Raw genomic sequence first — 15,677 nt, 5'->3', positions numbered from 1 at the left:
TGCAAAGCAGTTGGTAATGTATCTTATTTAATGTTATTCCTACTAATAGAAAAATGTCCCCTTCTGATATTAAAAAAATACAACTTTGTCCTCAGCTAAATATCCATTATCTTTCATCTATCTTTACTCCTGGGCCTCATTCTTTCTCACAATCAAATGAACAATAATTTATTTCTGAGGACATGCTGTTCTGAAGCTCATTCTATTCTGATGTCATATTTCCTGCAAAAGGTGCTATTAGCTTCTTGCAAAACTTCTATAGAAGAGCAATGACAAGACTATAGGAACCATGAAAATTAATGGCAACTTACATGCTTGTAAGCAAATACCTCAGCATAATTATATGATTATTTTTGTAAGCATGGAAAAAACAGGTTACAGGTAGAACCACGAATCATCTTTACAGAAAGTGTAATTGGAACCTTAGGAACAGAAAAGATCACAGAGAATAGATTAGAAGAAATGAAGGGACAGGGAGTATGTCCTTATTTAGGAAGAAGGATACAAATGATGTTTGAATTTCTGGGGATTTATGACATACATATGGTAATCATAATGCCACCTAACATTGCTTGTTCCAAAATTTTTGAAAACATTCAACAAAGGCTATCTCACTTGATTCTCATAACATTATGGGTTGTTATGTTGCATTATTACTACATCTATTCTGCAAATAAAGAAACTAAGGCTGTGAGTATAAGTGAATTTCCTGTCTTCACATAACTAAACTAAAAATGATATTTTTAATATAACAATAGCAAATAGTAAGATTTCATATGGACCCACGAAATTCTGTTACTTACAGACTGCTTTTTGAAATTCCATATTTTTATTTAATTTAAGAAGAATGAAAGGAAATTATCCTATGTGTCCCTTTCTGAATTTGCTTTTATCTATATAATTTTGATGTTCTGTTGATATTATTTTTTCTATCTTTTTGCACTCCTTTCCCCCCCAATAATTCACCCCATTCCTTAAAAGTGCCAGCACCACCACCACAACTTAGGTAACAATTGGTTTAGTCAATCAAAACAAATCTAGATAATGGCTATCTGAAAAGAAATGTGTCATTCTGCACTGTTAGTACCTTACCCCTGCACCATGCAGAAAAGAACATGCTTCATAACCCCTCTTATGAAGTCATAATTGACATGACCAGGGTATCAAAATTTATCATAGTTGTTTTCCTTTTTGATTGGGTGGTCATTGTATATTTTTTGTCCTTTTCCTGATCATTTTAGTCTGTTAGTTTTTATAACTTTTTTTCAGTTCTCTGAATCATTGAAAATAACCATATCTTACAGTGAATAAATATATTCATAATCATTCATTATAATTTATTCAGCCATTCCCCAATTGATAGGAAACTACTTTGTTTCCAATTATTTGAGAGACAAAAGTGTCACTATAAATTTTTTTGTACATATGTTTCCTTTTCTTTCATCTTTGTCCACTTCAGTGTGTCTACATAAATGGACTACCACTTAGTCAAGGATTATGAATGAAATGTTTTCCAAAATGTGTTAGTTACTGAGAAGAGATAATTCTATCAAAATTACTTATCACACATTGTGACTGATATTGTGTACAATGTTATCCCGGTTCTGCTCATTTCACTCAGCCTCAGTTCATTCGAGTCTTCTCAGGTTTTTCTGAAATTTCTTTGTTCATCATCTCTTACACCACAATAGTATTCCATTGTGTTATTATACAAAAATTTGTTCAGTCTTTCTCCCACTGATAGGTATCCCCTCTATTTCACTCTTCAAATGGTCACCACAAAAAGAGCTGCCATAAATAATTTTTGTACATGTAGGCCCTTTCTCCATTTGTATGCTATCTTTTGGATACAGACCTAGAAGTGGTATTGCTGAGTGAAAGGTTATACACATTTTTATACCATTTGGGCATAATTCAAAATTGTAGTCCAGAATGATTGGATCATTTCAGAACTCTACAAACAAAGCATTAGTGTTTCAATTACCTTACATCTTCTCCAGCATTAATCATTTTCCATTTTTGTCAGGTTAGTCAATCTGATAGGTGTGATGTGGCACCTCAAAGTTGTTTTGATCTGAATTTCTCTAATCATCAGTGACTTAGAGAATTTTTTTTCAGATAACTATAGATATCTTTAATTTCTTTATCTAAAAATTGCTTGTTCATATTGATAGACCATCTATCAATTGGAGAATGACATATATTCTTGTAAAGTTGACTCAGTTCTCCATATATATTTTTTAGAAATGAGGCATTTATCAGAGACGGTGGCTGTAAAAAAAGTTCCCCAGTTTTCTACTTCCCTTTTCATCTTGGTTCCATTGGCTTGGTTTTTGCAAAAAACTTTTCAATTTAATGTGACCAAAATTATCCATTTAGCACTTCATAAAGTTACCTATCTCTTATTTGGTCATTATTTCTTCCTTTCTCCACACATCTGACAGGTAAACTATTCCTTGCTGTCATAGTTTGCTTATAGTATCAGCCTTTGTATCTAAAGGCTGACTTTATTCGGTATATGGTGTAAGATGTTGGTCTATGCCTAGTTTCTTCCAGACTCTTTTCCTGTCTTCCTAGCAGTTTTTCTCAAATACTGAGCTCTTATCCCCGAAGCTAGGGTCTTTGGGTTTATCAAACAGTGGATTAGTCAAGATACTGACTATTGTGTATTGCGTACCTAACCTATTCTAGTGATCCACTACTCTAATTTTTTAGCTGGTGCCAAGTAGTTTTAATGATTGCTGCTTTATAATACTGTTTAAAATCTGATATAGCTAGGCTGCCTTCCATTACATTTCTTTTCATTAATTGCCTTGATATTTTGGATCTTTTGTTCTTCTTGTAATTATTTTTTTCCCTATAAAATAAGTTTTAGTTGTTTGATTGGTGTGGCACTGAATAAGTAAATTAACTTATGTAGAATTGTCATTTTTATTATGTTAGCTCGATCTATCCATGATCAAATGATATTTTTCCAATTGTTTGATCTGTCTTTATTTATGTGAAAAAGTGTTTTGTAATTTTGTTCATATACTTCCTGGATTTGTTTTGGCAGGCAGAATCCCAAATAAATATTTGATAAGGTCTACAGTAACTCTAAGTGGAATTTCTCTTTATATCTCTTGATATTGGATCATGTTAGTAATATATAGAAATGCCAATGATTGATGTGGGTTTATTCTATATCCTACAACATTGCTAAAGTTGTTTATGATTTCAAGTAGTTTTTTTAAAAATTGATTCTCTGGAATTCTCCAAATATACCATCATATCATCTTCTTAGAGTAATAGCTTTGTTTTTCTTTGTCTATTCTAATGACTTCAATTTCTTTTTCTTCCTTTATTGCTAAAGGTAACATTTCTAGTACCATAGTGAATAACAGTGGTGATCATGGATGGCCTTCTTTCATCCTCGCTCTTATTGGAAATGCTTCTAGCTTATCCCCATTACATATAATGCTTGCTGAAGGTTTTAGGTAGATGCTACTTATCATTTCATGGAAAACTCCATTTATTGTTATGCACTCCAGTGTTTTTAATAGGAATAGGTAAACTATTTCGTCAAAAGATTTTTCTGCATCTATTCAGATAATCATGTGGTTTCTGTGAGTTTTGTTGTTGATATGGTCAATTATGTTGATAGTTGTCCCAATATTGAAGAAACCATCGATTCCTGGTCATAGTGTGCTATTCTCAGGATAAGTTACTGTCATCTTTTGGGCAATATTTCATTTAAAATTTTTGCATCTATATTCATTAGGTAATTTGATCTATAATTTCTTTTCTCTGATTTGACTCTTCCTGGTTGAGGTATAAGTGCTATATTTGTACCATGAATAGAATTTGGTAAGACTCATTCTTCTCTTATTTTCCCAAACAGTCTATGTTGTATTGAAATTAATTATTCTTTAAATGTTTGATAGAATTTGCTTGTAAATCCATCTGGCCCTGGAGATTTTTTCCTAGAGGGTTCATTGATGACTTGTTCAATTTATTTTTCTGAGTTGAGGTTATTTAAGTATTTTATTTCCCATTCTGTTAATCTGGGTAATTTAAAATTCTGTAAACATTCATCCATTTCATGAAGATTGTCAAGTTTATTGGCATATGGTTGGGCAAAATAGTCCCTAATTATTATTTTAATTTCCTCTTCCTTGGTGGTGAATTCAATCTATTAATTTTTTGTACTGGTAAACTGATTTTATTCTTTCTTTTTTTAAAAAAATCAAATTATCCAAAGGTTTAATTGTATGATTTTTTTTCATAAAACTCACTCTTAGTTATATTTGTTACTTCAATAGTTTTCTTATTTTCAATTTTATTAATCTCTTCTTTTGTTTTCAGAATTTTTAATTTTATCTATCTATCTGTATGTACAGATATAGATATAATTAGATATAGATTTAGAAATAGATATAGATTTAGAAATAGATATAGATATAGATATAGATATAGATATAGATATAGATATAGATATAGATATAGATATAGATATAGATATAGATATAGATATAGGTATAGGTATAGGTATAGGTATAGGTATAGGTATAGGTATAGGTATAGGTATAGGTATAGGTATAGGTATAGGTATAGGTATAGGTATAGATATAGGTATAGGTATAGGTATAGATATAGATATAGATATAGGTATAGGTATAGGTATAGATATAGATATAGATATAGATATAGATATAGATATAGATATAGATATAGATATAGATATAGATATAGATATAGATATAGATATAGATATAGATATAGATATAGATATAGATATAGATATAGATAGATGTAGATGTAGATGTAGATGTAGATGTAGATGTAGATGTAGATGTAGATGTAGATGTAGATGTAGATGTAGATGTAGATGTAGATGTAGATGTAGATGTAGATGTAGATGTAGATGTAGATGTAGATGTAGATGTAGATGTAGATGTAGATATAGATAGATGTAGATGTAGATGTAGATGTAGATGTAGATGTAGATGTAGATGTAGATGTAGATGTAGATGTAGATGTAGATGTAGATATAGATATAGATGTAGATGTAGATGTAGATATAGATATAGATATAGATATAGATATAGATATAGATATAGATATAGATATAGATATAGATATAGATATAGATATAGATATAGATATAGATATAGACATATACGGCAATTGGGGTTAAGTGACTTGCCCAGAGTCACACAGTTCATCAATGTTACGTGTCTGAGGCCAGATTTGAACTTAAGTCCTCAAGGTTCCACGGCCAGTGCTCTTTGCACTGTGCCACCACCTGTGCTCTAATTGGATATTTGATTGAGGATTTTTAATTTGTAATTTTTTCTAACTTTTTAGTTATGTGCCCAATTCAATGATCTCCTCTTTATTTTATTCATATAAGCATTTAGATATATGAAACTTCACTTAAGAACTACTTTTGCTTCACCTCAAAGCATTTGGTATGTTGTCACATTATTGTCATTTTCTTGGATGAAGTTATTGATTGTTTCCATGTTTTGTTGTTTGACTTACTCATTATTTAGGATTAGATTACTGTATTCATTGTGGAGTTGGTATTTGGTGAGAAAGGGGCCAAGACTTAGCTATACAATTTGAGATTCTGATTCTCCCAATTTCTCTCAACAGAAGTTAGATTGAACCTGAAAACTATATCCTCTATTATCTCTCTTTGAGTCAATAATACTTTTATAGTATAAGGGGATTGTGTGGTGGTGGTCAGATCTATCTACAAAATACATGAAAAATTTGAAAGAGCAATAGGACAATATTACTATCAAGTAATCACCAACAAACAACGGAAACATGAGATGATATCATCATGTGGTATAAAAGGTGGACAGCCACAGTCCTCAAATTCTGTCCTTAATGCCAGGGGAAGTAAAGGAAGGTATCTAGTATCTCAGACAGAGAAGTTTAGCAAAACTTACCAATGTATGAAAAAACATCTGACATAGTCAATAGTCCATACTTGTATCCAAATCCTATAAAAAACAGTTTTACAAAGAAAAAGGGGAAAATTCCTTCTTAAACCATTTCTCTGGGTTCAAGTTTGGCCATTATAGCTACGTAATTTCAGAGCCTTCAATGTAAGTATCTTTTAAAAAAATACATTGTGGGGCAGCTAGATGGTGCAGTGGATAGAGCAGCAGCCCTGTATTCAGGAGGACATGAGTTCAGATCCAGACTCAGATGCACAACACTTGCTAGCTGTGTGACCCTTTGCAAGTCACTTAACCCCATTGCCTAGCCCCCCAAAAAAATACATTGTTATGGCTATTATATGAAATATTTTCCTGGTTCTTGATGTTGCACTAGTTTGTGTAAATTGTATCTAACTTTTCTATACTCATCATATTGTAATTTCTTCTAGCACAATAACATTTTATTATATTTTTACAACATTTCTTGTTTAGCTTTTCCCCAAATGATGGGTATATGTGTCATTCACATTATTTAGTACTACAACAAAAAATGTTGTTATAAATAATGTCATAGTTATGTGAACTTCATTTCATTAAATTCCTTGGTATAGACGCCAATTAGTAGGTTATCTAGATCAAAAGTATGAACATATTAGACACTTTGTATAATTCCAAATTGTTCAAATTTTGGTTCAGGGAAGCAATTGGAAGCTACTGCCCCTAGAGACAAATTGAATCATTTTTGCAGTTATGTTCGAAAAACTATGAGCTTTGCAGGATTATGTCTTTGTAGATGGTATAACAACCCTGTGTACTACAATCGCCTATATCAATAGCATTACCCTTTCTGTTATGCTCAGTATAGAAATATAGCTTCTTTTTTCTGACACAACTTCTCTTTGAATTGAATTGAATTGAATCTCAAATATCCCTAGAGATTGGTCATAGACATCACTTAGTGGCAAAAATTTATCCACTACATTCCCCTACCCAAAACTGATTTTTTGAAGGACATTAACTTTGTGATTGTAAACCCTACAATGAACTAGATATATACTTTGTTTATTCATAAATTGTTAATCTATCCATAAGTCTGATACATAATGTGTTTCATGTTCTTCATATTTTCTTGTAATATCTCTCTTTATACCTAGGTCATATATCCATTTTGGCCTTTTCTTGGTAAATTGTCTAAAATATTAGTCTATGCCCAATTTTCTGCCAGATTACTATCTAGCTTTCCCAAGAATTTTTACCAAATAATGAATTTTTGTCCCCCAAACTTGAATATTTACACTAGTCAAACACAACTTTACTCATTTGCTGTTGCAAATTGTATGTCTGCTCTGTTTCATTGATCTACCTTCCTATTTCTTAGCCCGTATGCGATAGTTTTGACAATTACTGACTTACACTATAGTTTAATATCTTTCTTTTCTTCTTTTTTGTGGGGGGACAATTGATGTCAAGTTACTTGCCCAGGGTCACACACCTAGTAAGTGTCAAGTGTTTGGTCTCAGGCCAGATTTAAACTCAGGTCCTCCTGACTTCAGGGCTGGTGTTCTACCCACTGCACCACCTAGCTGCCCCAAAGATCTTTTTTACTGCTAAACATACTCCCTTTACATTTTTTCATTAGTTTCTTAGATATTCTTGACCTTTTGTTCTCCTAAGTGAATTTTGTTGTTAAATTTGTTCTAACTCAGTAAAATATTTTTGGTGATCTAATTTGGATGGCATTGAATATATAAATTAACTTACATAAAACTGTCATTTTTATTATATAGTGGCTCTGCCTATGCATGAGCAACTAATATTTCACAAAATGTTTAAGTATTATTTTATGTGTATAATTCTTCTTTATAATTTTGTTCATATAATTTCAGGGTTTCTTTTGGCAGATTTACTCCCTGGTATTTTATACTATCTTGAGTTATATTTGATCTTTTTCTTGTCTCTTTTTTCTTTCATTATTAATTTATTTGATTTATCAACAATCATTTCCATGAGCTTTTGAGTTTTAATTTTTTTCTCCCCTTCCTCCCACCCAGGACAGCATGCAATCAGATAGAGGTTATACATATACATTATTATTAAACATATGTTCACATTAGTGATGTTGTAAGGAAGAATTAGAACCAATAGGAGGAACCACCAGAAAGAGGAAACAAAACAAAACAGAAGGGGAAAAAAAAGCAAATAGTGTGCTTTTATCTGGATACAAACTTTGTAGTTCTTTGTTTGGATGCATTTTCCATCATGAGACCTTTGGAGAGGTCTTAGATCCTTGTATTGCTGGAAAGGATTGTTTATCAATAACGGTCATCACACAATATGGCTTTCACTGTGTACAATGTTCTCCTGGTTCTGCTCACTTAAGATCAGTCCATACGAGTCTTTCCAGGTTTTTCTGAAGTCCACTGCTCATCATTTCTTATAGCATGATAATATTCCATTACATTCATCTAACACAACTTGTTCAACCATTCCCCAATTGATGGGCATTCTCTCAATTTCAAATTCTTTGCCACCACAAAAAGAGCTGCTATAAATATTTTTTTTTGCGTGTGGATCCTTTTCTCTTCTGTATGATGTCTTCAGGATACAATCATAGAAGTGCTATTGTTGGGTTGAAAGGTATGCACATTTTTATAGCCTTTTGGGTATAGCTCCAAATTGCTTTCCAAAATGGTTGGATCATTTCACAATTCCACTAACCATCATTAGTGTTCCAGTTTTCCCATGTGTTCTCCAACATTTATCAGTTTCTTGTTTTGTCATCTTGGCCAATGTGATAGGTGTGATGTGGTAACTCAGAGTTGTTTTGACTTACATTTCTCTAATCTATAGTGACTTAGAGCATTTTTTTATTCACATAACTAGAGATAGCTTTAATTTCTTCATATAATAACTGCCTGTTCATAGCCTTTGAACATTTGTCAACTGGAGAATGATTTGACTTAGTACTATGTATATTTTAGAAATAAGACCCTTATCAGAGAGACAGGTTGTAAAAATTCTTTCACAATTTTTTACTTTTCTTCTAATCTTGGTTGCATTGGCTTTGTTTGTGCAAAATCTTTTCACTTTAATATAAGAAAAACTATCTATTTTACATTTTGTAACATTCTCTATCTCTTATTTGGTCGTGAATTCTTCTGTTCTCCCAAAATCTGATAGGTAAACTATTTCTTGCTCTCTCAGTTTGCTTACAGTATCAGCCTTTATGTCTAAATTATGAACAAAATTTGACTTTATTTTGTTATATGGAGTGAGATTTTGGTCTATGTCTAGTTTCTGCCATACTCTTTTCCATTTTTCCCAGCACTTTTTGTCAAATAATGAGTTCTTATCCCCAAAGCTGGGGTCATTGGGTTTATCAAATAGCAGATTACTGTAGTCATTGATTACTGTGTATTCCATACCTAACCTATTCCACTGATCCACCACTCTCTTTATTAGCCAGTGCCAAGTACTTTTGATGATTGCTGCATTATAATACAATTTAAGATCTAGAATGACCAGGCTACCTTCCCCTGCATTTCTTTTTATTCCAAATAAATTTTGTTTTCTTTTTTTGCCCTATAAAATAATTTTTGGTAGTTTCATTGCTATGGCACTGAATAAGTAAATTACCTTGGGTAGAATTGTCATTCTTATTACATTAGCTTGGCCTACCCATCAGCAGCTGACATTTTTCCAATAATTTAGAACTGACTTTATCTTTGTGAAAAATGTTTTGTAATTGTGTTCATATGCTTCCTGGGTTTGTTTAAAGTTATTTTTAATGTGATATTTCTTACTATCTCTTCCCTACAGCATTTTGTTGGTGATATATAAGAATGTTGATCTTTTATGTGGATTTACTTTATATCTTGCTACTTTGCTAAGAATAAACAAGAGATAGAGAGCAGTGTGAGGCATAAAATGGATAAATTTGATTATGTTAATTTTTTTAAAAAGGTTTTCTACAAATAAAACAAATGTAGTCAAGGTGAGAAGGAAAGTAGAAAATTGAGGAAAAAATATTGTAGACAGTTTATCAGATAAATATCTTATATCTCAAATATGTAAAGAATTTTGTGAAATCTATTAGAATACAAATCATAAATGTTAGAGGAGATGTGGAAAAATGAGATAGTAAGTCACCATTGGTGGAGTTGTGAATTGATTCAACACTTTTGCAGAGCAATTTGGAAATGTACCTAAAGGGCTACCATGCAAACCCTTTGTCTTAATAATACCATTACTAGGTCTGTATTCCCAGAGAGATAAAAATAATAATAATAATAATAATAATAATAATAATAATAATAAAAATTGAATGGACATGTGTGTACAAAAATATTGATAGCAGCTCTTTTCTAGGGGCAAAGGATTTTGCATTGAGAGGATTCCCATCAATTGGAGAATGACTGAAAAAATTGTGGTATGTGTTATAACGCAACATTATTATGCTATAAGAAACAATGAACAGCATACTCTCAGAAGAAACTGGACTTCCATGAACTGCTTGAAAGTGCAATGTACTGTGTGCAAAAACAATTTTGCTATTCTGAGGAATACAGTGATCCAAAACAACTGTGAAGAATTTATGATGAAAAATTTTATCCATCCCCAGAAGGAAAAAAAAAGAAGATACACACACACACACACACACACACATATATATAAACATATGTACATATATACACATATATATTAACTTTCATTTTATTGAGGGTTTTTTTTTCATGTGTTTTGTTTCACAACATAGAAATGTTTTCCATGGCTACACATGTATAACCTAAATAAAATTGCTTGTCTTCTCAATTCAAGGGGGTGCAGGGGGGAGAGAGTAAGAGAAGAAGAGAATTTGTGACTCTAATTTTTAAAAATAAATTTTTAAAATTATTTTTACATGTAACTGGGGAAAATAAAATACTAAATACTTTTTAAAAATAAATATGGCATGTTTAAAAGAAAAATAAACAACATGAGTCATTCCTCAACTGATAAATGGCCAAAGGAACAAGCAGTTTCCAATGAAGAAATCAAAACAATTCATAATCATGTGAAAAAAATGCTTTAAATCATTATAGACTACAGAAATGTAAATTAAAAACATCTTGAGTTATCATTTTACCTCTTTCAGAATGGCTAAAATGATTAAAGGGAAAGTTATGATGTTGCTTGGGAGATGAAAAAGTTCAGACATTAATTGACTGTTGGTGGAACTGTGAACTGATCAAATCATTTTGTAGGGCAATCCCAAATTATGCCTAAAAGTATACCTTTGATGGGGGAATGCTACTATTAAATTTGCTTCCCAAGGTGATTAGAGTAACAATAAAATTTAAAAAAACCCTTTGCATTCTAAAATATTTATGGTAATTCTCTTTGTGGTGATGAGGAACTGGAAATTATGGGGGCACCAGAAAATTGTGTAATGGCTAAGAAGTTGTGGTATATAATCATGATGGAATACTACTATGCTAAGACAAATAATTATCTCCATTTCCTCAGATAAACATGGATAGATTTGCAAAAAATAATGAAAAGAAAAATAATCAAAATTAAAAGAACATTGTATGCAGTAATAGCAATATTGTTTGAAGAACAACTTTGAGTAACTAAGTCATTTTGACTATCATAAATACCCAAATTAGCTATGAAGAACCAATGAAGGTTGACACTATCTGCATCTAATGAAAGAACTGAGAAATAGGAGAATGTATTGAGTGATTTTATATATACATATTTGTGTCTAATGGTAGATTTCTCTAGGGTAGGGTGAGGGAAGAAAACAAAGAAAAAATAAATGATAACTTTATTACATATTTAAAAGGTACAGTTGTACGTAATATATTTGTAGTTCCATGTGCAATCATCTTTTTTTCTATTCTACTGTGTTAGCAAATTTTTTTTTTATTTTTTAAGTACAGAGTAAAATACATAAAATTTTTTTAAAAAATGAGTAACCAAAAAACAACATACTTACCCACAGTCTGTTCTTAGTTACACAGAATAGAGTAATATGGGAGAAGATAAATTCCTATGTTGCCAAACCAAGTCTTGAAGTCATACCTCTTTCCCATATCATGTATCTAATGTGTGGAGGAAGAAGTGAAGGAATATGACAACCTAAAGCCAGTTGTCCATTTTCAATAGTAGTTTCTGTTAATTATGAAGTGTGAGGGAGGAGAGAATAAGTGGAGGCAAAAAGAGCAAATGGCTTTTTCTTTCTTTCTTCCTTTTTTTGAAGCTGCAGAATAAAAGCTCTCACTTAATAGCAAACATTCTATGTCCTATATAAATGATAACAAAATAATGGGGCACTAAATGACATAGATGTTTTTGGAGAACTTTTTTTCCTAGGAATTTGCCTAAATGTAGGAGGAAAAATACAGTTTAATGGGATAGTAGGGTTTACTGAAATTGTTTTGTTTTGTTTTTTTTTGTATGCACAAATGTCATATTCACACAGAGTAGATTATCTTGGATAGTTATTCTGGCTAAAAAAACTCACCTAGAAGCAACTTAAAAAGTGAGTCTCTCTTACCTTAATTTGTTCTTGGAGGGTATGTATGATACAAGACTTGCTAGTTTATTAGTATTTCCTAGTATTTATCTCCTACTGGCATAACTTTTGAGAAGCCATAGTATTCTCCAAAATGACAAATACCATCAGTGGTTGAGTGGAGAAGTTTCAGGTGACATTTTCCTCTAGGGAAGGCATGAGTAAGAACAAAGATTCAAGGTCCTTCACAACTTAACAATTTTTTTTCACAGTAAAGAGTCAAAACTTTTTTTTTTTCATTTTTAATAGAGAAGGTATAATGAAATCAGAGGGATATTTCAGTTGAGGTCATATAAATATTCATTACTTTGTAGCTATATTTTGCAGGGTTATTGATTATCTTTTTAGGAAGATGAACGTTAGATTTTTCAGATTTCATTTCATTTTAATAATGGTGCTTCATAAGTCATATGTTGTAGAATATGCCAAGAGTTATGAAAAGAAAAGAAAAAACCTTATACTTACCATGTTTGGATTTCGATATATAGAGATAAAGAGTACACAGTTTCAAGAGCTTAGTGTAAGAGAAATGAGCATTGGTGACCTGGACAGTTCCTCAGATGGAGTTCCAGATCAAGAACTCACAATCAGAGAAGAGGCACACAGTATTGGAAAAATATGTATATATATATTTTTTTAGTTTTTGAAGAATCTTTATGATGAATAGGCAACCACAGGGGAAGGTGGAAAAGTCTGGAGAAGCCTGAGTGAATCTGGGAAAGGAGATCCATATGCTATCAACTCTAAGTGGATTTAGGCATAGGGAAGAGAGAGAGAAGAGAACAGACATTTATTAAGTACTTACCATGTACCTCGCATCATTTTAAATGCTTTATAACCCTCTAAACTAGGTGTCATTATTAATCCCATTTTGTAGTTGGGACAACTGTGGTAGACAGAGGTTGTGACTAGGACTGCATGTGTGTGAGGCCAAATTTGAACTTGTTCAAGGCCTCATCCACTTCTCCATATATCTTCCTCTAGGAGAAGCCTGTCCTCTAAAAAGAGAGATTAAGCTCAATTTTCTCATATTCTTGGCACTCTGGTGCTTTAGAGTAAAATGTTTAAGGTTTTGAGAAGCCAGGTCAGGCAGTGGATAGAGCATTGGCCCTAGGGTCATGAGGATCTGAATTCAAATCTGGCCTCAGATCAAACATTTGACAATTACTAGCTGCATGACCGTGGGCAAGTCACTTAACCCTATTGCCTAGCCCCCCCAAAAAAATTAAGCTTTTACTCATGTCTACCCCTAAAGGAGAGAGTATAAAGACGTTCAATTTAGAATACAAATCCCATATGGGAAAACTTTATTCCTTATACATAAATGAAATGCTAAACACAAAATGCTCACAAACATGCATTTACTTAAATTTGATTCAGGACTTAGAACTTTCAGATCTGTTAAGGCTAGAAACTCACCTCTAAGCATGGACAGAAAGGAAGCCCAAAGCATAAAGGCAGCCAGAGAACCATGCTCAAGATCACCTAGCTCTATCTACTTGACTTTAGTGACCATGTTACCACATCACTTGAGGAGGGGAAAGGACATGCCCACCTGCCTTATTGAAAGTCTATTGAAAAAGAGCTAATTAGAAGAGAAACTTATTAGAAGAAGAGAAGAGCCATAGATGGATTAAAACCTTTTGGAAAGGTCCCCTAAATCATTGGTTATTCTTGCTCAGTGGCTAATAAGGAGATTGATTTATCCTATCCAAAGTGTCCTTCATTGCTGTCACTGGAAACATCTGGAACGTCATCATCCCCAATGTTTTCAAACTCAAAATTAGCATGGAAGTAAGCAAGGAAACTCTGTGTAGCTACAAATAATAATGTGGAATATTTTTATTTCATCTATTTATGTTTATATTATTAAATTTTTTTATATCTCTGTTTGTTTGTTTGAAATGGAATCACCCTGTCTTACCGAGGCTGAAAGTTTAGTAGTCATTCACAGCTTCAATCCCACCACTACTTGGCATTTAAGCTATAACCTGCTCTGTTTCTGAAATGGTCCAGTTCATTTCCCCTTAGGAGTGTTTGTCCACTCATGCAGGATCTGGCCACATTGGTGCAGGATTTAGTGCAAACACTAATAATCTCCTTTACACTCTCCCCTTCACAGTCCCTTAGGTTCTAATCAAGCTGATTACATACCTTTCTCCAAACTCTATAACAATACTCTTTCTGCATTGAATGCCCTTCCATTATCTGATTATTAAAACTATCAATTCTTAAAGGCTTTGTTCAAAAAACACTTCTCATTTAAACTTCTCCAATAATGCTTATCACAGCCTATTTTGGATTATAGAGTTTTTTTAAACTTATTTTGCTTTCTTTACTGGATTATGAGGGAAAGGAGGGACCATGTCAGCACTGAACATAGTGCATTTTGGAAGCATTCAATAAATTACCTAATTAAATCAAATTGAATCTCTACAGATGTTAAATAATTAAGTGAAGAAGTAATGTGATGTTTAAGCATAGGCAGCCATGTCATGTACTAAATGAAAAGCGTTCACAAAACGTGACAAAAAGATGTTTAATCATGGAGACACCAAAATTTGTTTCATCCTCAAAGATCCATGCTGCTGTTGCTTAACTGTGATATTGCAGGATCTAGGGATTTATCAACTATGAAAGTAATTCCTTGAGATTATTGGCCAACACTGTGGTTTATGTATTTTCACATCACCAGCTCTGCATCAAGAAATTGCCATTTTTAAAATGTAATGCATACTACTTAAATGTAAACAGTAAAATCTGTCTTTGGAATACTGAGCATGTAATATCACCTTGGCTCCATTGGTCATAGCCATATGGCAGTATTTTGGCATTTCTCTTCTAGAAATAGCTGCCTAGAATTAAATAATGAATTAAAATATAGTGAAATGTTATAGACTAATATTACTTTTCATTTATGGCATCCCTCAATACATTAATAGCTGAATCCACATAAACATCAAAATGAAGTCATGGAGAGTATTATGTGATTATCTTTGCATTATCAAATTCATAGAATTGCTGATTTAAGATTAAAGGATAAATTAAATACCACCTAGTCTATCCTTCTTGTTTTTAGAAATTGAAACTGAGAAAAATCTTCACTACATCAACTTAACCATGGACAGGTCAGGATGGTAGGGGGAAGAGAGAGAGAAACACTACTTAGACCCTGCTTAGACAAG

The sequence above is a fragment of the Phascolarctos cinereus genome, unplaced genomic scaffold (assembly GCF_003287225.1).
Source record: "Phascolarctos cinereus isolate Bilbo 61053 unplaced genomic scaffold, phaCin_HiC Scaffold_7;HRSCAF=346, whole genome shotgun sequence".
Taxonomy (NCBI): domain Eukaryota; kingdom Metazoa; phylum Chordata; class Mammalia; order Diprotodontia; family Phascolarctidae; genus Phascolarctos; species Phascolarctos cinereus.
This window is presented reverse-complemented; position numbering follows the sequence as displayed.